At 39.8% G+C, this 22,640-nt stretch overlaps 1 non-coding gene across 1 annotated transcript; it reads right to left on the bottom strand.

Moving 5' to 3' along the window:
• Nucleotides 1-5,831: 5,831 nt before the first annotated feature.
• On the bottom strand, nt 5,832-6,023 carry LOC150093552 (U2 spliceosomal RNA). The gene has a single exon (XR_016550463.1). It is a non-coding gene; the product is annotated as a U2 spliceosomal RNA (small nuclear RNA).
• Between the last annotated feature and the right edge of the window lie 16,617 nt (nt 6,024-22,640).

The following is a 22,640-nucleotide window of genomic DNA, read 5'->3' as shown; positions in this document are numbered from 1 at the left end:
AAGGCCGTTTGGAGGACTTACTTATCGATAAAGCATAGTTAGTCGAAGTGTTCAGCCTCCGCCTCTGCTTCTCAAACCATACTTTATACCTTTTGTAACCTACCATCTTGGATCTATAAAACTCCCATTGGCTCGCTTTCGTCCCTGCCCGCTCTGGCCACTGTATGAGCCATAGGGATTTTTACACTTGGCAGGCCTGGGAGTCCTGGTGAAACTTATGGTCTTGAAGATAAGAGACCGAAAGGAATGGGAAGAAAACTGGTCTTGAAGAGGGTGGGATTGGTGGGTAACAAGTAAAACAGTTGGGTGGAGGATCTAACTAGCGAAGGTGCCAGTCCCTTTTCTAATTTCTATTCACCGTGCATTCTACCCCACTTGCGTGGCTTTTCCCGCAGAGTGCCCGGTGAACAGGAGTTAAAACAATTTAAACTTTAAGTCTTTAACTCCAGTGTCCTTAAATCTAATGTCAGTAAATAAAAACAATATATGTATACTCACTTATTAGCTTTTTCCTAAATACTAGTTGAAAATATAAAATTAGAACTTAAAACGTTATTCCTCAGTTGCTTCTGGGTAAGGGACGAATACAAAAAAATTTTTTTGGTATTTCTTATTTTATACTTTTTTGTATTTTTTATTTTAACACTTTTTTTGTTAATTTTTCTACTCTGTCATATACATACATACACGCATGCATAAACATATATACATACACACATATGCCTACATAACAGAGTATGTTTTTTTTATTTTTTTTAAAAACTATAATAAGCTAATAAATAAAGTTAGTGGGGTTAGTAAGTTAATCCAAGATCATACCTATAGAGCACTTGGCGGCCTTACCGTTCTTTCATCTCAGGTGGGCCATTTTCATGGCCACCAAAAGGTGGTACCTTCCGCCACGATGTAGGGTCCGTAGGTCCTCCATACTCTAAAGTCCCTGCAAGAGAAGCTTTTCAAAAAACGGTTAGTTCCAGTATTCCAGTATGTGTTTTATGTTGATTTATGTTAAAAGTAACATCGCAATTGTCCCTCATGTATGTTTGCTAAAATGGGAGGTGTACACCATTTTCTGGTGAAATTATACTCTCCCATTAGCGTGAAGTTTGTGTGAAAGTAATTTCTGATCGAGCACATCGAAGGCCAGGATGTCTACCAGACCAAGTTGGTGGATAGAGTGTGCTCGAGCTTTCCTTACTTTCCATATGTGGTATCGTAGTTCTTTGATTGTGAAGAGGAGGAGTGAGTTCTTTATTGGTTTAGTGTCTATGTTCAAATATACTATGTCCTCCTTTGAGGGAAGAGGAATGTCGAATTTGTTTCCCACATAATTCCACACTCCTTGCGCAACTGGGCAATCGTACAGTACGTGTTCGACTGTACGATTCCCCAGGGCAAAAGACGCATGGTTCATGTGGGGCTTTTCCTCTTCTGTGTAGTTCGTGCCGCATTGGGAAGAAGACATGCGCCATTCTCCACGCAAGAGCACTTCTGGATGGGTAAGTGTCGCCGTGTTTGTGTATGTTTTCCCACGTTTTTTCCGTGGTTTGTAGCGGGTGTTGTTGTAGTTTGTACGGTGTTATTTTGTTTGTGATTTGGAGAAGGCTATCCGATGATGGATTAATGTCCTCTCCTTTGTTTTTTTTTGATTTTGTAGTGTGTCTAATATTTCTTTGTAAAATCGTGTGGTGTTTATTGTTATCGGTCCCGGTGTTTTGGTTTCGCCAAATAGGGGGATTTTTATCCCTAGCCAATATTTGGCGAACCATTTAGCTTGGTGTTCGTGTTGTAGTACTTTGTTAATTGTTTTTATTGATGCCGCTTGTATTTTTGATTTGAAGTGTGGGAAGTCGTACCCTCCCTGTGATTTTGGGCTGTACATCTCGTCTCTGGCTACCTCTTCCGCTTGGTAGTTCCAAAAATAGCGGAAAGCCATCGACTGCCATTTCCTAATAGTTTTTAATGTGATAGGTTGTATTTGTGCGGTGTATAATATTGTCGGTAAAAATATCGTATTGATTATCCGAGCTCGCGCTTGTAGCGAAAACATGCTCGGACGCCAATCTTTCATTTTTGTTTGTATTGTTTCCGTTATGTCTTTCGCAGAGAGTTTTCTCTCTTCCTGTGTGAATGGGACCCCTAGAATTTTAAGAGGTCCCGTTACAATGTTCCATCCCTGTGGTGGCGTTTCGTTCGTGTTGTTGATGTGTTTCAAGGCTGTTTTTCGTTAGTTTAATTTCAGTCCCGAGATGTGACTGAATTGTTCTGTGGTTTCAATGAGTGCATGTAGTGATTCCTTTTGTGTTATGATTGCCGTGATGTCGTCTGCGTGGCAGATCGCTTTGCATTCTTCATGCGCTCTGCCAGGCAGGCTCATCCCGGCAATGCTTTTGTTTGTTTGTATGGCTTGCAGTAACGGTTCCATGCATAACGTGAAGAGGGTTGGGCTAAGTGGGCAGCCCTGCCTGACCCCTCTCTGTATTGTAATAGGATCCGTTATTTGACCATTTATTTGTAATTGTGTTGTGCTGTCTTGGTAGATTCTCTGTATACATTGTATTAGTTTCGGGCTAATCCCGAATTTGGTTAGTGTGTCAAACATATATTCGTGTTTGACAGAATCGAAGGCTTTCGCCAGATCTAGGTTTACCAGATAAAGATTCGATTCTTTCTTGTTTGCGTAATTGATCACGTCGCGAATTAAATTTATGTTTAGGTGTATACTTCTGTTGGGTATTCCTCTGGTTTGATTGGACTTTATTAAATAGGTCATGGTCATTTTGATTCTATTGTCTATTATTTTAGTGAATATTTTGTTGTCCGTGTTCGTTAATGTAATGGGTCGCCAATTTGAGAATTCGTTTGTGTTATCGCTTGTTTTTGGTATAAAAATTGTTTGGCCTCTTTTAAAATCGGCGTATATTTGGTTCGTATTTAGGAATGTGTTGAATAACTGTGTTAATTTAGGCCCTACTAGGTGAATGAAAGTCTTGTAGTATTCAATTGGTATGCCATCAATGCCTGGTGTTTTCTTGTTACTGAAGGCTTTAATAGCTTCAGTGACTTCGTTCATTGTGATTTCTTTCTCTTGGTAGGCTCGATGGTGTTCTAGCGTTTGAGGTAAGTTAGTGTTTTCCCACTGGGTTGTTCCCTGCATGTCTGTATTTTGTGTAAATAAGTTTGTGTAGTGTCTGTGGAAAACCTGAGCGATTTCAGGAGTGGTGTTTGCGATCTTGTCGCTTTCGTATTTTATGTTTCTGATTAAGTTTGTGGAGCGGCTTTTGGTTAGTCTTTCATAAAAAGTCGCATTGTCTGTCTCTTGGAGGAGCCATTGGGCTCTAATTTTCCATTTGTATTTGCGTGTTTCTTGGATATCTAATGCTCGAATATCTTTTTGTATTTCTTTGATTACTTGGTGGTTTAGTGAACCCGGTGGTTTGTGACGTGAGAATACTGTCAGTTCGCGGTATAGTTGTTTGCGTTTTTCTTTTTGTTCTGCCCTTTTACGTTTTGCTGTGTTTTGGAAGAAAATCGCGGTGAGGTTTTTCAATTTGATCCACCAATTTTGGATTTCTTCCTGTTCTGTGTTGTTTTCGTGCCATAGTAGTTCGTATTGTGTTTTTGTATCCAAATCCTGGAGAAGGCTGGTGTTCAGTTTCCAGTATCCTGGACCTGTTTCCATGCCCACTACCAAAGGTATTTTGGCTACTACCATCTTGTGGTCGGACACGTGCTCGGCTACGTTCATGTTAACATGTTGGATGTTGCCGTCACCCGTCGCTAACGATGTTGTTGTGTATATTCTATCTATTCTTGGTGGATGTCTTTGCTGGCGTTGCTCCAGGTTGCGGAGAAAATATTTCCTTTTTTGGCTACCCCATAGTCAGTTATGTCTGTTTCTCGGCACGTTCTTACTGTTTCGGCCGCGCCCGAGTTCCCTGTAAAATTGTTTCCTCCCTGTTTGTCTCTATCAGGTAACTCTACGCAGTTCCAGTCACCCCCGATTATGAGGTAATCGTGTCCTGCGAGGTAGTTATGAATTCCTGATAGGAAAGTGTGTCTTTCTGCTTCTCGGTTTGGAGCATATATGTTCACTATCTTGTATGTTATGTTGTCGAGGGTCCAGTCGATAGTGATGACTCTCCCTTCGATGTCCCTGCGTATGTTTGTGATGTTTCCTGTCATGGGGGTTTTGACTATGATGCCTACTCCTCTAGCCCTGTCAGTGCCAAAGCTCCAGAAGCTTTGGAAGTGGTATCTTTGTTCAATGTTTTGGATTTCTTTCAAGGTGTTAATGTGTGTTTCTTATATGAGTAGGACTTGTATGTTCTTTTGTTGCATCGTTGTTAGTATGTTTTCTTGTTTCCTGGGGTTTCTAGACCCCTGTGTGTTGAGGGACGCGATGTTGATGTGTGCCCTCATTATTTGGTGGGTTTCCAGTCGGCTTTTGCCAATTTTTCACCCAGAAGTATGGCTTTGGTCATTTCTGGGTGTTTTCGAATGCCCCACTTACGGCATGCAGTTTCGAGGTGCGTGTCGAAGTCTGGGGTTATTTCTATTTTGTGGGTATCCCACTCAAATTGGGTTTTTACCCCTCCCTTAAAATGCCCTGGGTTTAGTGTGATGTAAATGGTTTCAGAGATTCGCTCCTTGGCTTCATCGAAGCATTTGTGTTCTACTGTGTATATGATTTTGTTTGTTGGTTTTCCTCTTGTTTTCTTTACCTTATGTATTTTTGGTGGGGTTATTGGTTCCTCAATAACCTCTTTTTCTTGTGTGGGTTTTGGGGAATCGATTTTTGGGGGGTTACTGGTTCCTCAGTAACCTCTTTTTCTTGTGTGGTTTTTTGGAGGTCGACAGCTTCAGTCAGGACGATGAGGTCGTCAGAACTGACTTCTTTCTCCTTAGGTGTTTCTGCAGGACTTGCAGGGGTTTCAGTTGTCTCCTGATTTACAGGTGGACTGAGGGTGGGGAAATTTGTGTCTGTGTTCGATTCTTCTCTTTCCATGGTGGGGTTTTCTGTTGGTGTTCTTTTATTTTTTGGGCACTCCCAACTCTTGTGATGCATGGCGTAGCACCTAGTGCATTGTTGTTCTACGGCGGGGTAGTGAGTACCAACTTCCAACCGGCTATTTTCATTATGTTTGGGACTTTCTCGTCCATTATCATTTCTATCGATACGTTCCCAGATTGAGCGGCCGGGAAGTCTTTATACACGTGTCTTGTTATTTTAATGTCACGTCCGTAGTGGAACAACCTGGCTAAAATCCACGCGTCTTTTAATTCAATCGGTACTCTGTATCTTAATCGTTTTCCGTTGTACCCCTAAGCATTCTGGTCTTATTTCAATCCCACGGATGAAAAAACCTTCCATAAGGGCGTCACGAGCACTCTCAGATCTCAAAGTGATCTGGAATCGGTTGCCAGGCAACGAAGTGATCCAGGTGACTTCAGTGTTTCTTTTGAAAATACCTGATATTCCTGTTAACACCTCTCGTGGGTTGATTTGGTCTGGGGAGGGTATATAAAATTGAATTGTTCTTGGTCGTTCCAGCGAGCAGGGAATGCCCTGAATATTCGGCTCTGAAGGAGGTGAGGGTTTCCGGTGGTCAGCCGCCGGGTTTTGTTTCCCTCTGGCAATTTGTGCGTAGGATAACATGTTTAAACTTGGTGTGTGTGTGTGTGGGGGGGGTTCCTATATGGTGTTGTGGGGTGTCGTGTTCCCTCCAAAAGTAAAATTAAAAGAGGTCTTACCTAAGGAATACGACCCTCTCGCTTTGTGGCTGGGCCACGAAAAGAAAAAACAGCTTCGATCTGTTGCCCTTCCACTGGGGGCCTTGGTCCGGGGTACCGGTTACTGGAGCTGGTTCAGGAACACTGGAATTCTGGAAACTGTCTCTGAACAGGTACTACAATCTGGTCTTAGTCTGCAAGCTCTCACTCGGGTCCGCGACGGCGAAAATACCCAAACTGCTACGCACAGATACTACACTTTGATCTTAGCCAAAAGGCCGAGAAGCGATACTAAGCATTAAAATTTACCTTTTTAATAACATTCATTTATATTCCTTTATGGTGGTTTATAAGAACAGATTTTGTTTGATTACCATTTATCTGATTTTGCCTTCCATGGCCAGGGCAAGTCTCTGCCAAGGCCAGTGGAAGACATACTCATTGTTAGAGTACAATTAGCAAAGCTTCAGCCTCTGCTTCCACTTCTTTAACCATACCCTATGCCATTTGTGAAATACCATCTTGGATCTAATGAATTCCCATTGGCCTCCTCGGTCCCTGCCCTCTATGGCGCGAGAGGGCTTAGTTTTTGTAGGCTTGGGATGCCTATTGAAACTTATGGTCTGAAGAGAAAAGACTGATAGGACAGAAGAAAAATACTGGTCTTGAAGTGGGTGGGCTTTATTAAGACATCTGTCTTTACTTGGGTGCAGGTTCTTTCTAGGGAAAGGCACCAGTCCCTGACCTGGATTCTGTCTGCCATGAATTCTCAGATTAAATTTGAGACTGCATGATACAACAGGAAGTTAGTAATTAAAATAACAATGTTAGTTGAAACTTCTATATAACTAATGTTAATTGAAAAAATCTATATCACTAGTCTACAAACTATTTAAGTGTTTACTAAAAAGGTTCGTTTCGCAGTTACTTCTGGGTAAGTTTTAGTTAATTTTTTTATTTTATATATATATATATATATATATATATATATATTTAATCTCAGCATTACATTAATAATGACTACTAGATGCATGACAGCTTTGTGTGGGAGGGCTTTAATTGTTTCGTTGGCAATTTCATCTGGAAAAGGGGCTTTTTGTTTTTAAGCTTCCTAATGATTGAATAGACCTCTTCAGGGGAGGTGGGACAGATATTTTCACGGCTACACGGTTGCCAAAACGCGAAGCGTACTCGACGGTGTATTTTCTCTATGAAGACCAGATCTGCATGCGCATAATTAGGATGGCTGAAGTTGGAGAGCGTCAGCTAAAGCTTCTGCTTTTTCATTATCTCTGTAAAAATGGGCTGGATGTTAGAGCAATCCGTATGGAGAGCTTTAGCCAACTTCCACAGAGAATTATCTTCAATTTTGAGAGAACAGTTTACTTTCCCATTGTTATGCATTAAAAGATCATTGGAACCAGCATACTATGTTGGATGCTTTATTTATTTCCCGATGGTCTTGCAGAGATAGCGTGTTGTGATAGCGGTGTCTGAATCTATTTTTGTTCCTGATCAGAGCAAGGATTTCTTCAGGAAGTAAGTTTACTTGAGCTGGGGTGCAAATAGAACAAGCTGCGGATACGCCAGAGTATTTTACATTTTCAAGATAGCTGATTGCCACGTCAATTTCTTCACAGGAAGAGATAACAGGTACTGAGTATGATAGTGTTCATTTTAGCCTTGAATTTTGCAAAGTTAGTGTGGGATTGGCTGGGAATGAGCTCAGTCTCTGCTCCTCAACTTAAAAGAACTGGACTGTGATCTGAAGTACGTTTGTCAACCACTTGAAGTTGGAATTGATGAGAAATGTTAACTATAGCAATATCCAAAACATCAGGTCTGCCAATCACTTCGTAATGTGTTGGCTCGATCGGGCCTGCAATAACGATATTTCTCTTCAAGGCAAAATTGTAGAGGATCATTCCGTTGTTGTTAAAACTCTTGATGTTCCATAAAGGATGCTTGGAATTGATCTCCTCCTAAAATTATTGCTTCATTTGTGTCTAGTAGCTGAGAGAGATCAGAGGGGAGAAGTAGTTTGCCAGGGGGTTGTATACAGAATAAATCTTTAAGCTGCCTGCATTGTTGGTATGAATTTCTATGCCTGTCTCCTCGAGGTTAGATGTATTAATCTTCTTAATCTCATTATAGCAAATGTTTCTTCTGACAAAGGTGGCAGTGGCTCCACCTCGGGCATTGAGTCTGTCATTTCTAAGTAACAGGTAGTTTGATATTGGGATTATCGCAGGGATGTAGGCGAGTCTCGTTAATGAGGAGAATATCAATTTGTAAATGATCTGTAAGTTCCCAAAGTTTGTTGAGACATTTGCATTCCAGAATACTATCCGCATAGAATTTGATGTTGAGGCCAGATTAGTCATTAATCATAAAGAAGATGACCTGAATATTCCTAAGGAATTTGTTGGTGTCGGCCTGGCTTGGATTTGTTTTGCTAAAGGCTGTTAACATCTCCCTAGTGAGGCAGCGAGAATTGCTGAAGAGTTTTGACTGCTAGTTGCAGGAAGTACCTCGGTGTTACGAGAGGAAACTACCGAAGCATAAGATTTATCTGGTGTAACTACCCGCGCTTTGAATTCGGGCGCAGATCTCATGATACTTTTCTGAATGGATGGGACTGACTCCTGTCTAGACTTTTGGAGGTTGGATGGATGTAGAGAACAACTCTTGTAATTTGCAGGATGTGGGCTGCTGCAGTTCGCACATTTAGCAGGTATGGTCTTTGGTTTGATAGAAGTTGGCGAGGGATGATTGCCACTGTACTTTACACACTTGTAATCTGCTCTGCATAGCATTTGTGCATGCCCATATTTTTAGCAGCGATGGCATTGACCAGCCGATGCCTTTCTTCTCAGTGGCTCAGTCCTGATCACCAAGTTGCAGACTATTCTGAGATCGTAGATTTCTCTGATCTTTACTGATCTCCACCAAGACCAGAGGCATGGGACACTTGTCTGCTCGATACGTGCGAGAGATCTTGATCAGCTCCAAGCCTTTTGATCTGAGGTCAGTAGCTATCTATTCGGATGTTATGTTTTCTACCAATCCTCTGATAACTACCTTAAGGTTTTCACTTTTCAGTTGATGTGTGATATGGTAATTTCTGTTCATACATAAGTCTAGTGAGCTGGTGATAGTGCGTTATTCCTTCGGGCTGTATGGGGACTCGATCATTTGTGTTTTTGGCTGATGAGAACTTGATGTTATTTTCTCATCATTTGTGCAAGTGACGACCATTTTTCCTTAGATCTCAGGATTACTGGTGGAATCCTGAATTTGGGCTGGGTCAGTATATCTGTCTCTGTTCTTGCATCAGATAGTGCTGATGTGTTCATTTGATATACTGTTTCAGGCTCTGCTGCTGGTGAACTCTTCTTAAGCTTTTTTCTGCTGACAACCTGATAGTCTGTAGAGTTATCAGAGTCCACTAGGGACTGGTCTTTAACCAGTGCATAATCTATCTGGTGTTATCTTGAGAAGTGCTGGGGGAGAGGGTCAGGGGATTTACAGTCCTCTGTATCCACCGCTTCTACTTGGTGGATTGCCACTTTACCTGGCCATTTCCTTTGTAGAAGGCCTCCAATATGCTTAAAGACAGCCAAAAGCTGTTTGAAAACAAGCTGGTCGATTGGAGAGTCCATAGTTTGGCTTGAGAAAAACTAGCAGTTTCCCAGGTAATACTGTAGACAGAGTCTGCTAGCAAATCTCGTAGACAGCTTAGAATAAGCTGTCTACCAGCAAAAAGTTAGTCTGTTATAGGAGACTATCCTAAAAACGTGGAAAAATGAGATTCAGGAGCTTACTTGGACACAGTGCAGAGATCTATCTCCCTAAAACCATTCAACCACCACTGGTCCTCATTGCAGGTGGGGCCTGCCGGCCATTAGACCCCTGCATATGTCATAAAGAGAGGGAGATAGTAGAACACGAACTGTGTTAGTTCCAGTGCAATGCGAACTTCCCAAAAAACCCTATATAAAAATAAACTAGGCAGCAGAGTTCAGAGAAATACGTCCGATCACACCAGGGGGTGGGGGTCGATTATGTGCGGTTCTTTGAACATCTAAGTGCTCTTCTGATTTTCAGCTTACATGGACAAGGTAAACATTGTCGGTTTCGTTTGTGTGAGCATCGCGATAGCATAGACGTAAGGCGCGAAAGTTATGGCGATTATAAAATTAAAAAATTAATACCGCAGTCATCTCCACTTATCCGCGGTCACCACCCGAGCGAAAATTCCAGATATAAACAATTTGTAATTACATTGGCAATTATTTCAAGACCGATTGTTTGTAGAAAGTATGAAAGTTTCCTAACATGACATGAGAACACAATCCTCAGCATCCCCGAATTGCCTTCATTATTGCAGTAGCATCCGCTTATTGTGATCGCGGTTAATATTAGCGAGCGATCGGCTATTATTGTGCAAATCAGTCGGTCCCGAAACTCACCATTCAAATTGAATTAAAAATAATACGCCTATTATCACAAATTCCGGTTATTGTTATGGAAATCCTCGAATGTGTGGCCTTTACCTTTTGAGTCTCAGAATTCTGAGAAATCAATGTTGGTCAGGAGAAAATTTGACAAACAACATTCGTAGAAATCTCATTATTTTGATAATCTTGCTTTAACGTTATTCTTCCGTGCAAATGCAGGTGGGTAATCTTAATCTTATTTTCATCTTAATCTTTCACACAAAGGCAGATTCAACTTGAGTATCTTTTGACTTTAAGTGCTCGCCAAAACGACGCTCAGCATTATAGCGCAAGGAAGTTAAAAAAAACCGTAAAGATTTATCTTTTCAAGAAAAGCAAAGAATTTCAGAGTGCTATGTATGATAAGTTGCCAAAAACTAGTCAGCATAGTGCGTTGTACATTTCGAAATTTCACAACCATTCTCTTGCAAGATCTTTAAAAATTAAAAAACAAAAACAAAAATTGAAATTTCAGCTCTTACTAACGAGAACATGGATCGGAAGAGATCTGGTAAGGATATTCAAGTTGAATCAGCATTAAAAATCTCAGGCAATTCGTTGCAAAGGTGGCGGATGTTCAGATCACTATTCTTAGGTATTTTCCATAATGAAAAAACACATTTCCCAGGAAATGTGTTTTTATTTGCAAACAATGGAAACAAAAGAAAAGGAGGATAAAGAAATCCTTCAGTAACAAAAAGACACCTGGAATTGATGGCATACCCAAAGAATATTATAAGGCTTTTATTCACTTAGTAGGGCCTAAACTAAGAGTTATTCAACACTTTCTAGATATAAACCAGATACACACGGATTTTAAGAAGCCTGACAATTTTCATACCAAAAACAAGCGAAAACACAAACGAAACTACAAATTGGCGACCAGTCAATTTAACGAACAGCGACTACAAAATATTCACAAATATAATAGACAACAGAATTAAAAATACAATGACATACTTAATAAAAATCAAATCAGAAAAGCGGCATACCCAATCGAAGCATTCACTTAAATTTAAACCTAATACGGGATGAAATAAATTACGCAAACAAGAAAGAAACAAACCTTTATCTCGTAAACTTAGACTAAACTAAAGCCTTCTATTCCGTCAAATATATGTTCGACACTCTAGCAAAATTCGGAATACACCCGAAACTAGTAAAATGTATACAGACAATCTACTAAGACAACAGTACACAATTACAAATAAACGGCCAAATAACTGATCTTATTACAATACAGAGAGTAGCGAGACAGGGCTGCCACTTACCCAACCCCTTCACGTTATGTATGGAACTGTTATTGCAAGCCATACAGAGAAACAAAAGTATTGCCGGGATGAGTTTGACTGGCAGATCGCATGAAGAATGTAAAGCGATCTGCCATGCAGACGACATCACGGCAATCATAACAAAAGGAATCATTACATGCACTCATTAAAATTACAGAACAATTCAGTAAACTATCGGGACTCCATCTAAACCAGAAGAAAACCGCACTAAAACATTTAAACAATACAAACGAGACTCCGCCACATGGATGGAACCACTTAAAATTCTAGGAGTCCCATTCACACACGAAGGAAGAAAACTCTCTGCAAACGACATAACGCAAACAATACAAACAAAAATGCAAAATTGGCGTCCAAGCATGTTTTCGCTTCAAGCGCGAGCTTGGGTAATCAATGCAATATTCCTACCGTCCATACTATACACAGCACAAATACAACCAATCAACGAAAACAATTAAAAAATGGCAGTCGATGGCATTCCGGTATTTTTGGAATTACCAAGCCGAAGAGGTAGCCAAAGACGAAATGTACGGCCCAAAAACACAGGGGGGGGATGCGATTTCCCACACTTTAAATCCAAAATATTAGCAGCATCCATGAAAACGATTAAAAAAGTACTTCAACCCAAACACCAAGCAAAACGGCTCGCCAGATATTGGCTTGGAATAAAAATCCCACTATTCGGCGCAACCAGAACGCCGGGTCCAATAACATTAAACACAACGCGATTCTATACAGAAATAATAAATGAACTACATAACCTAAAAAACAAAGCGGAAGATATTAACCTATCAGATGGCCTTCTCCAAATAAACAAAATAACACCGTACACATTACAACAACACCCGGGACAAACCACCGAAAAAACGTGGGAAAACATACAAACACTGACACCTACCCATCAAGAAGTGCTGTTTGCCTGCCCATGGCTTCTTCCCAACGCGGCACAAGCTACACAGAAGAGGAAAAGCCCCACATGAAACATGCGTCTTTTGTCCTGGGGAAGAGACAGTCGAACATGCATTGTACGATTGCCCAGTTGCGCAAGGAGTGTGGAATTGTGGAAAACAAATTCAACATCCCTCTTCCCTCAAAGGAGGCCATAGTATATTTAAACAGACACAAAACCAATAAAGAACGTACTCCTCTTCACAATCAAAGAACTACGATACCATATATTGAAAATTAGAAAAGCTAGAGCAAACTCGATCCACCAACTTGGTCTTCTAGACATCCTGGCTTCTGCGAGGTGCTCAATCAGAAACTACTTTCACACGAACTTCTTGCTAATTGGAGCGTACAATTTCATCAAAAAAGAGGGCGCACACCTCTCATTTTAGCGAACATACACGACGGACAACTTAGCTGTTATTTTAATACAATACAATACACATTTCACACTGGAACTGACGGATCTTGACAAGCTTTTCTTGCAGGGACTTTAGAGTATGGCAGATTTTAGGACCCTACACAGCAGCAGGAATGGCGAATTTGGATAGCCGCTGGGATGGAAGAACTACAAAGCTGCCAAGTTCTCTAAAGGTATGATTTTGGATCCTTTACTAACCCTACTAACTTACTTATTAGCTATTTAAAGAATTAAAAAAAAATTCGTATGTGTATATAATAGAATAAAAAACTAACAAGAAAATATAAAATAAAAAAAGAAAATTGCATTAGTGTTAACTTTACCCAGAAGTAACTGAGGAATAATTTATAGTTTATATATTAACCAAATGATTATTTTAAAGCTAATAAGTGTGAGAGAGAGAGAGAGAGAGAGTGTGTGTGTGTGTGTGTGTGTATATATATATATATATATATATATATATGATGAAACGTACTATTAACTCGGGGTTGGGATATGTTCATTTTTCTAAATTAACTGACTTAAACCCGAGAATTATCACACAATGACATTTATTTGAAAAAGCGCAACATGTTTCGTCATGAATGACTTCTTCAGGCGATAAGAACATAGAAAGATAATAAAAGACACTTAAATTAACATTGACACACTCTAAAGCTATACAATTATAAAGCCATAATATTAGACTGTAAATTACAGTTATTATGAGCTTGAACTACAGTCCGAGTTAAAGTTCTATTGTTGTACACCTGTGCGTGTGTGGAATCACGCGATCTCCAGTATCTAATAGTAGAGTTGAAAGAGTCAGCCAAATTATAGCTAAGATTATTATTCAAATGAAAAGGGTCTAAGGTGATTTCCCTTGACTCGACAATGCAGCGCTCTATTTCATCATGGCAGATGTGTAGGATTGAAGTCAATGTCCAATTTATTTCATGTTGGTGGCCTTCGTTGTTCGTGTTTATTGAAAGCAGGACATGGCCAGACAGAGCAGTTGCTCTGGTTCTCTTATAACAATGTCTCTGATTCTCTTCGAACGTAGTAAGATAGATTTCTCTGTCTGCCCATAGTAAGGCTTTCCGCATTCACAAGTGACCTTGTATACACCTGGGAATTGCAGAAGGTTGTGAGGTTGTTTATAGTTGTTGAAGCGTGATATTTTTTGGCAGTTTAACATAGAAACACGTTTTTATGTTAAACTTCTTTAGAAATCTGCTCAGCGTTTTGGATAGTGTGCTGATATATGGCAAGACGATATGACCTTTGGAGTCGTCCTGTGTCTCTACGTTATTACGTTGAAGGCGGGATAATTGGCTGTTAATACTTTTTAGAGAGTTTTTAAAGGTCCATTTAAGATGTTGTAGTTCCTTTTTCAGTTCTTCTTCATCTGACAGTACAGATCTTGCACGATTCGCCAGAGTTGATATAATACCCAACTTTTGCAATGGATGGTGATGGGAGGACGCATGCAAATATCTGTCTGTGTGTGTTGGCTTAATAAAAATAGAGACTTTAATTGATTCAGGCGTCTTGTGAGTTTAACATCTAGGAAGCAGATGGAACTATTTTCTTCAATCTCCATAGTCAATTTTATATCTTGATGGCGGTTGTTTAATCTTAGCACTTCTCAGATGCTCAGGTATTTATTTGGAAATTGAGAGAGACCCAACAAGAGAAATACACAATAGAACAAATAATCTCCTACAAAAGACCACAGAAATTCCACGGAATACACGCCTCTCCATCCGCTCTTTACACCCCCTCATTCCAAGGTTATATGGCCTCCCGAAGGTACACTAAGAAAACTATCCACTGAGACCTATAGTAGACAGCATTCACTCACCCACATACAGGTTATCCAAATATCTGGCATCATAGTTAAACGCTTATGCGGGAAAATCTTATATTAAAAACTCAACAGATTTTGTCTCTAAAATAAAGGACCTAAAACTAAAATCTTCTGATATCATGGTGAGCTTTGACGTGGTAGCACTCTTTACCAACGTTCTGACACAGGACGGTCTCCATATTTTAAAAAAACAAGATTTCAAATAAAATGTTCTCTCTGTTATCTTACTGTGTAAACTCTGGCTATTTTGAATTCGAAGGTCAACTATACAAACAAGTCAAAAGATTAGCTATGGGAAGCACTCTCTCTCCTGTGTTAGCCAACATTGTTTTCGAGGACTTTGAAGAAAAGGCGATCTCCTCTTTTACTTTAAAACCAAACATTTGGATTAGATATGTGGAAGATATATTCCTCATATGGGAGCATGGTACTGAGAATCTTCACAAGTTTCTCGACCACTTAAACAACCGCCATCAAGATATAAAATTGACTATGGAGATTGAAGAAAATAGTTCCATCTGCTTCCTAGATGTTAAACTCATCAAGACGCCTGAATCAATTAACGTCTCTATTTTTAGAAAGCCAACACACACAGACAGATATTTGCATGCGTCCTCCCATCACCATCCAGCGCAAAAGTTGGGTATTATATCAACTCTAGCGAATCGTGCAAGATCTGTACTGTCAGATGAAGAAGAACTGAAAAAGGAACTACAACATCTTAAATGGACCTTTAAAAACTCTCTAAAAAGTATTAACAGCCAATTATCCCGCCGTCAACGTAACAACGTAGAGACACAGGACGACTCCAAAGGTCATATCGTCTTGCCATATATCAGCACACTATCCAAAACGCTGAGCAGAATTCTAAAGAAGTTTAACATAAAAACGTGCTTCTCGACTCTGCCAAAAATAATATCACGCTTCAACAACTCTAAACAACCTCACAACCTTCTACAATTCCCAGGTGTATACAAGGTCAATTGTGAAAGTGGAAAGCCTTACTATGGGCAGACAGAGAAATCTATCTTACTACGTCTCAAAAGCATCAGAGGGACAGTGCTTATAAGAGAACCAGAGAAACTGCTCTGTCGGGCCATGTCCTGCTTTCAATAAACACGAACAACGAAGGCCACCAACATGAAATAAATTGGACATTGACTTGAATCCTACACATCTGCCATGATGAAATAGAGCGCCGCATTGTCGAGTCAAGGGAAATCACCTTAAACCCTTTTCATTTGAATAATAATCTTAGCTATAATTTGGCTGACTCTTTCAACTCTACTATTAGATACTGGAAATCGCGTGATTCCACACATGCACCGGTGTACAACAATAGAACTTTAACTCGGACTGTAGTTCAAGCTCATAATAACTAATTTACAGTCGAATATTATGGCTTTATAATTGTATAGCTTTAGAGTGTGTCAATGTTAATTTAAGTGTCTTTTATAATCTTTCTATGTTCTTATCGCCTGAAGAAGTCATTCTTGACGAAACATGTTCGTTTTTTCAAATAAATGTCATTGTGTTATAATTCTCGGGTTTAAGTCAGTTAATTTCGAAAAATGAATATATATCAAATTAGAAATAGTTAAGATAATAATTGAAAAGTATTAGTTGTATGTAACCCCTGCTCACCGGGCACTCTATGGACAAACCCACATGATTGCGGGATAGATTGCACGGTGAACAGAAACTAAATAAGGGACTGACACCTTTGCTAGATAGATCCTTGACCAAAATGTTTTAATTGTAACCCACCACTCCCACCCTCTTCCAGACCAGTTTTTTCTTCACTTTCCTTTCTGTCTTCAAGACCATAAGTTTCACCAGGATTCCCAGGCCTGCAAAGTCTAAAACCCCTCTGACTCATACAGTGGCCAGAGTGGGCTGGGATGAAAGCGGACCAATGGGAATTTCATAGATTCAAAGTGGCAATTTACAAAAGGTATAAATTGTAGTTTGAGAAGTGGAGGCCGAAAACGTCGACTAACTGTACTTTATGAGTGAGTATGTCCTCCAAACGGCCTTGGCTAAGCAATGCCCTGGTCACGGAGGATGTCTAATGAGGGTTAGATTTTGAACAATTAAGGTACCCAAATAAAATATCTGTGCTTTTTCGGATTACGCGTTTTCGCAGTCGCGGACCCGAGGGAGAGCTCCAAGGCTATTCCAGATCGTAGTATCTGTTCTTGAAGATTTTCCAGTTCCAGAGTACGTGTTCCAGCTCCAGTAGAAGGGCAACAGCCCAGAAGCTACTACCATCTTGGCCCAGCCACAAAGCAAGTTAACGATGTATTCACAAGGTAAGTTTTCACTTTAATTTTTTTTGGCGGGAACAATACACCCCCCCCCACTCCACCCGAATTATTTTAAACAGATTTGAACACTCCCCTGAATAGGAAAATGATATCTTATGTGAAAGCACTCGCGAAAGGTACACACAATTCTTCGGAGCACCGGAACTCTACACCTTTAGTAGACGAATCGCATATTCCTGGTATTCCGTTCAACTTTGAACGACCAAACACCATCCAATTTCAAATCCCCACCGAGGAACAAATCAATCCTCTAGATGTTCTGAGAGTGATATTTGATATACTGAAGAAAGATGACGAAATCACTTGGATCACTTCTTTTCCAGGGAACCAATACCAGTTGACTCTAAAATCAGAAACCTCTAAAGATATCCTTCTCGAAGGTTTCCATATCAAAAGCCATAACATAAAACCATAAGGAATCGGTATACAAAGAAAAACCATTAAGGTACAAAGAGTACCTATTGAACTAAAAGATGATTGGATAGCGAGAAAATTATTTATATACGGAAAGGATATAAAAACAACTCGCCACGTATACAATGACTTTCCATCAGTCCAGTCCGGAAACGTAACAATTAATATGATTATGGACAAGCCAGTCCCAAATATTGTTACGATAGCAGGATGAAAGCTGGTTATGAACTACCCCGGGGTTCAACAGCTCTGCACAAAATGCTATTCCATTCACCATAAAAGTCGGGAGTGCCCTAAAGACAAAAAAAACAACCCCAGTAAATTCCACATTTTCTCTTGTGGGAAGCACAGGGATCACTGCTGAGGAAAGTGATGAAACAGTAAACCCATTTATCCTCAACGTTAGTGTTGACGATATCGTCCTGACATCAATCAGGAAACAACTGGGATCACTGCAATAGATGATGCAAATCCCACCATAACCACAACGAACCCCAACAACCAATAGGGATCGCTGCAGGAAATACAGAAAATCCCACAAAAGAAATCCAGAAAACATTAGAAGAAATATCCCCCCAAAAAATTCGAAAGGTGAAAACCCCAAACACGAGAAACAAAGCAGGAAACAAAATTATGTATACCCTCGAACACAAATGCTTCAATGAAGCAAAGGAGAGAATCACAGAACCCACCTTTATAACGTTAACCCAAGGGCATTACAAAGGAGGAGTAAAGGCCCAATTTGAATGGGTTACACAAAATCGACAGACCCCGACTTCGACAACAATTTTGAATCAGCCGAAAGTGGGGCATTAAAAAACATCCAGAAATGGCTAAACCCATACATATGGGTGAGAAAATGGTAAGGGCGGAAAGGAAACCCATCAAACAATAACAACATACATAAGCATCGCTACCCTTAATACACAGGGTTTTAGAAACCCTAAAAAAAAGGAACAAATATTAACAATAATGCAACAGAGGAACATACAAGTCCTGCTCATACAAAAACACCTTAAGAGAAATCAAAAACATCGAACAAAGATACCACGTCCAAAGATTCTGGAGCTTTGGTACTGATAGGGCCAGAGGAGTAGGCATAGTTAAAAACCCCATGACAGGAAACATAACATACGAAGAGACATCGAAGGAAGAGTCATCACAATTGACTGGACACTCAACAACATCACATACAAAATAGTTAACATATACGCACCAAATCGAGAAGTCGAACGACACACTTTATTATCAAGCACTTCATACCTTAATCGCAGGACACGATTACCTCATAATCGGAGGGGACTGGAACTGCGTAGAGGTACTTGATAGGGACAAACAGGGAGGAAACAATCTTACAGGAAACTCGGGCGCTGCTGAAATAGTAAGAACGTGCCGAGAAACGGACATCACAGACTACTGGGTCGCGAAAAAAGGCAATATTTTCTCCGCAACCTGGAGCAACGCCAGCAAAGATATATGCACAAGAATAAACAGAATCTACACAACATCCTTAGCAACAGGTGACGGCAGCCTAAAACATTAACATGAACGTCGCCGAGCACGTGTGAGATCACAAGATGGTTGAAGCCAAAACACCTTTGTTTGGAGGATGGAAACAGGACCAGGGTACTGGAAAATGAACACCAGCCTCCTCCATGATTTAGACATAAGGGCCAAATACGAACAAATGTGGAATGAGAAACAAACGGAACAGAAAGACATCCAACATTGGTGGACCGAAATGAAAAACCTCACTGCGATTTTGCTCCAAAACACAGCAAAACGGCGGAACAGAACGAAAAACGAAGACATCTATACAGAGAACTCGCTATTCTTACGTCACAAACGACCAGGGTCATTGAACCACTACACAATCAAGAAAATACAAGACATTAGGGCACTAGATATACAAGAAACACGTAAATTTAAATGGAAAATTAGAGCTCAGTGGCTCCTCCAAGGAAAGGACAATGCGGCTTTCTACGAAAGATTAAAAAAACCATTCCACCAACTTAATTAGAAATATAACATACGAAAACCACAAGATCGCAAACACTACTCCGGAAATAGCTCAAGCTTTTCACCAACACTGCACAGAATTATTTACACAAACAGCAGAAACGCAGGGAACAATTGAATGGGGAAATATCAACTTATCGCAAACACTGAAACACCAAGCATACCAAGAGAAACAAATTACATTAACCGAAGTGACTAAAGCTATCAAATCCTTCAGTAACAAAAAAAAAAAACACCCGGCATTGATGGTATACCCATAGAATATTATAAAACTTTCATTCACATTGTAGGGCCTAAATTAACGTCTTTATTTAAGAACTTTCTAAACACAAACCAGATAAACGCGGATTTTAGAAGAGGCCTGACCATCTTTATACCAAAAACAAGCGACAACATAAACGAAATTACAAATTGGCGACAAATCACACTAACGAATACCGACTACACAATATTCACAAAAATAATACACAACAGAATAAAAAATACAACGCCTTAGTTAATAAAATCAAATTAGACAAGCGGTGTACCCAATCGAAGCATACACCTAAATTTAAACTTAATACGCGATGTTATAAATTATGCAAACAAGAAAGAAACAAATCTTTATTTTGTAAACATAGACTTAGCTAAAGCCTTCGATTCCGTCCGACACGAATATATGTTCGACACTAGCAAAATTCATAATACACCCCAAATTAATAAAAGGCATACCAACAATCTACAACGACAGCACTAAACAATTAAATAAACGGCCAAATTACGGATCCTATTACAATACAGAGGGGGGGTATGACAGGGCTGCAGATTAAGCCCAACATTCTATACGTTATGTATGGAACCATTATTACAATTTATACAGACGAACAAAAGCATTGCTGGGATGAGTCTGGCTGGCAGATTGCATGAAGAATGCAAACAAAGCGATCTGCCATGCAGACGACATCACGGCAATCATTACATGCACTCATTAAAACTACGGAACAATTTAGTAAACTATCGGGATTAAAGTTAAATCAAACAAAAACCACCTTGAAACACAAACGAGACTACACCACATGGAGGGAACATAGTCACGGGACCACTTAAAATTCTGGAGTCTTTCACACAAGAAGAAAGAAAACTCTGCAAACAACATAACGCAAACAATACAAACAAAAATGCAAATTTGACGTCCGAGCATGTTTTCGCTACAAGCGTGAGCTCGGATAATCAATACAATATTCCTACCATCCATACTATACATAGCACAAATACAATCAATCACAACGAAAACAGTTAAAAAATGGCAGTCAATGTCATTCTGATATTTTTGGAATTACCAAGCGGAAGAGGTAGCCAGAAACGAAATGTACGGCCCAAAAACACAGGCGGGGATACGATTTCCCACACTTTAAATCCAAAATATTAGCGACATCTATGAAAACGATTAAAAAATACTTCAACACGAACAACACCAAGCTAAATGGTTCGCCAGATATTGGCTTGGAATAAAAATCCCACTATTCGGCGAAACCAAAACACCAGGGCCAATAACAAAAACACAACGCGATTCTATATAGAAATAATAAACGATCTACAAAAGCAAAAAAAAACAAAGAGGAAGAAATTAACCTATCATCAGATAGCCTTCTCCAAATTACAAACAAAATAACACGATATATATTAGAACAACACCCGCGACAAACCTCGGAAAAAACGTGGGAAAACATTCACAAACACTGACACCTATCCATCAAGAAGTGCTATCGCGTGGAGAATGGCCCATGCCTCCTTCCAACGCGGCACGTGCTACACAGAAGAGGTAAAGCCCCCCATTAGACATGCGTTTATTGCCCTGGGGAAGAGACAGTCAAACATGTACTGTACGATTGCCCAGTTGCGCAAGGCGTATGGAACTATGTGGCCAATAAATTCAATATTCCTCTTCCTACAAAACAAATGATAGTCTACTTCCACATACACAAAACCAATTAAAAACCTACTGCTCCTATACACAAAGAACTCTGCTTCCGTATTTGGAAAGTTCGAAACCCCCCAGCGTATTCTACAGCCAGATGTTCAATAAGGAATTATATGCACACTAACCTCATGCTAATGGAGAGTACAACTTCAACAAAAAATGGTGCACACATCCCATTTTAGCGAACATACACGAGGGATAACTTAGATGTCATTTTTAATATAATACAATACACCTTACACACTAGAACTTGACAAGCTTCTCTTGCAGGGACTTTAGATTATGGAGGACTTCAGGACCCTACATCGCAGCAGGAAAGACCAACTTCGGGCGGCCATGAAAATGGCCTCTGGGATGGAAGAACTAGAAAGCCGCCAAGTGCTCTAGCGGTATGATTTTGATCCTTTACTAATCCTACTTATTAGCTTATTAAACAATATTTGCATGAAAAAAATTATATATAATAAACTAAAAAATTAACAAAAAATTATAAAATTAAAAAATACAAAAAAATTGTATTAGTGTAGGCATGTTAATAACCTTACCCAGAAGTAACTGAGGATTACTTTATAGTTTATTGATGAAATGACTAATTGAAAGCTAATAAGTGAGTGTATATATATATAGAGAGAGAGAGATTAAGAATTGATAAATATTAAAAATTGAAAAGTATGAATTGTGTGTAACTCCTGCTCACCGGGCACTCTATGGGCAACCCCGCATAAATGGGATAGATTGCACGGTGAACGGAAACTAGATAAGGTACTGGCACCTTTGCTAGTTAGATCCACGACCCAAGTGTTTTAATTGAAACCCACCACTCTCTTCAAGACCAGTTTTTTCTTCACTTTCCTATCTGCCTCCTACCTTCAAGACCATAAGTTTCACCAGGATTCCCAGGCCTGCAAAGTCTAAAAACCCCTCTGACTCAAACAGTGGCCAGAGCGGGCAAGGACGAAAACAGACCAATGGGAGTTTTATAGATTCAAAGTGGTAAGTTACAAATGGCATAAAGAAGAGTTTGAGAAGTGGAAGCGGAGGCTGAAACTTCGAAAACTGTACTTTATCAATGAGTATGTCCTCCAACGGCCTTGCCTAAGCAATGCCCTGGTTACAGAGGACGTCTAACGAAAGTTAGGTTTTGAACAATCAAGGTACTCAAACAAAAGCTGTTCTCA

This window comes from Typopeltis vanoorti, chromosome 24 (assembly GCF_054136105.1).
Source record: "Typopeltis vanoorti isolate ZY-2024b chromosome 24, IOZ_Tvanoo_1.0, whole genome shotgun sequence".
Classification (NCBI taxonomy): Eukaryota; Metazoa; Arthropoda; class Arachnida; order Uropygi; family Thelyphonidae; genus Typopeltis; species Typopeltis vanoorti.
Note: the sequence above shows the minus strand (reverse complement) of the source record. Positions and strands in the feature narration are given on the sequence as shown.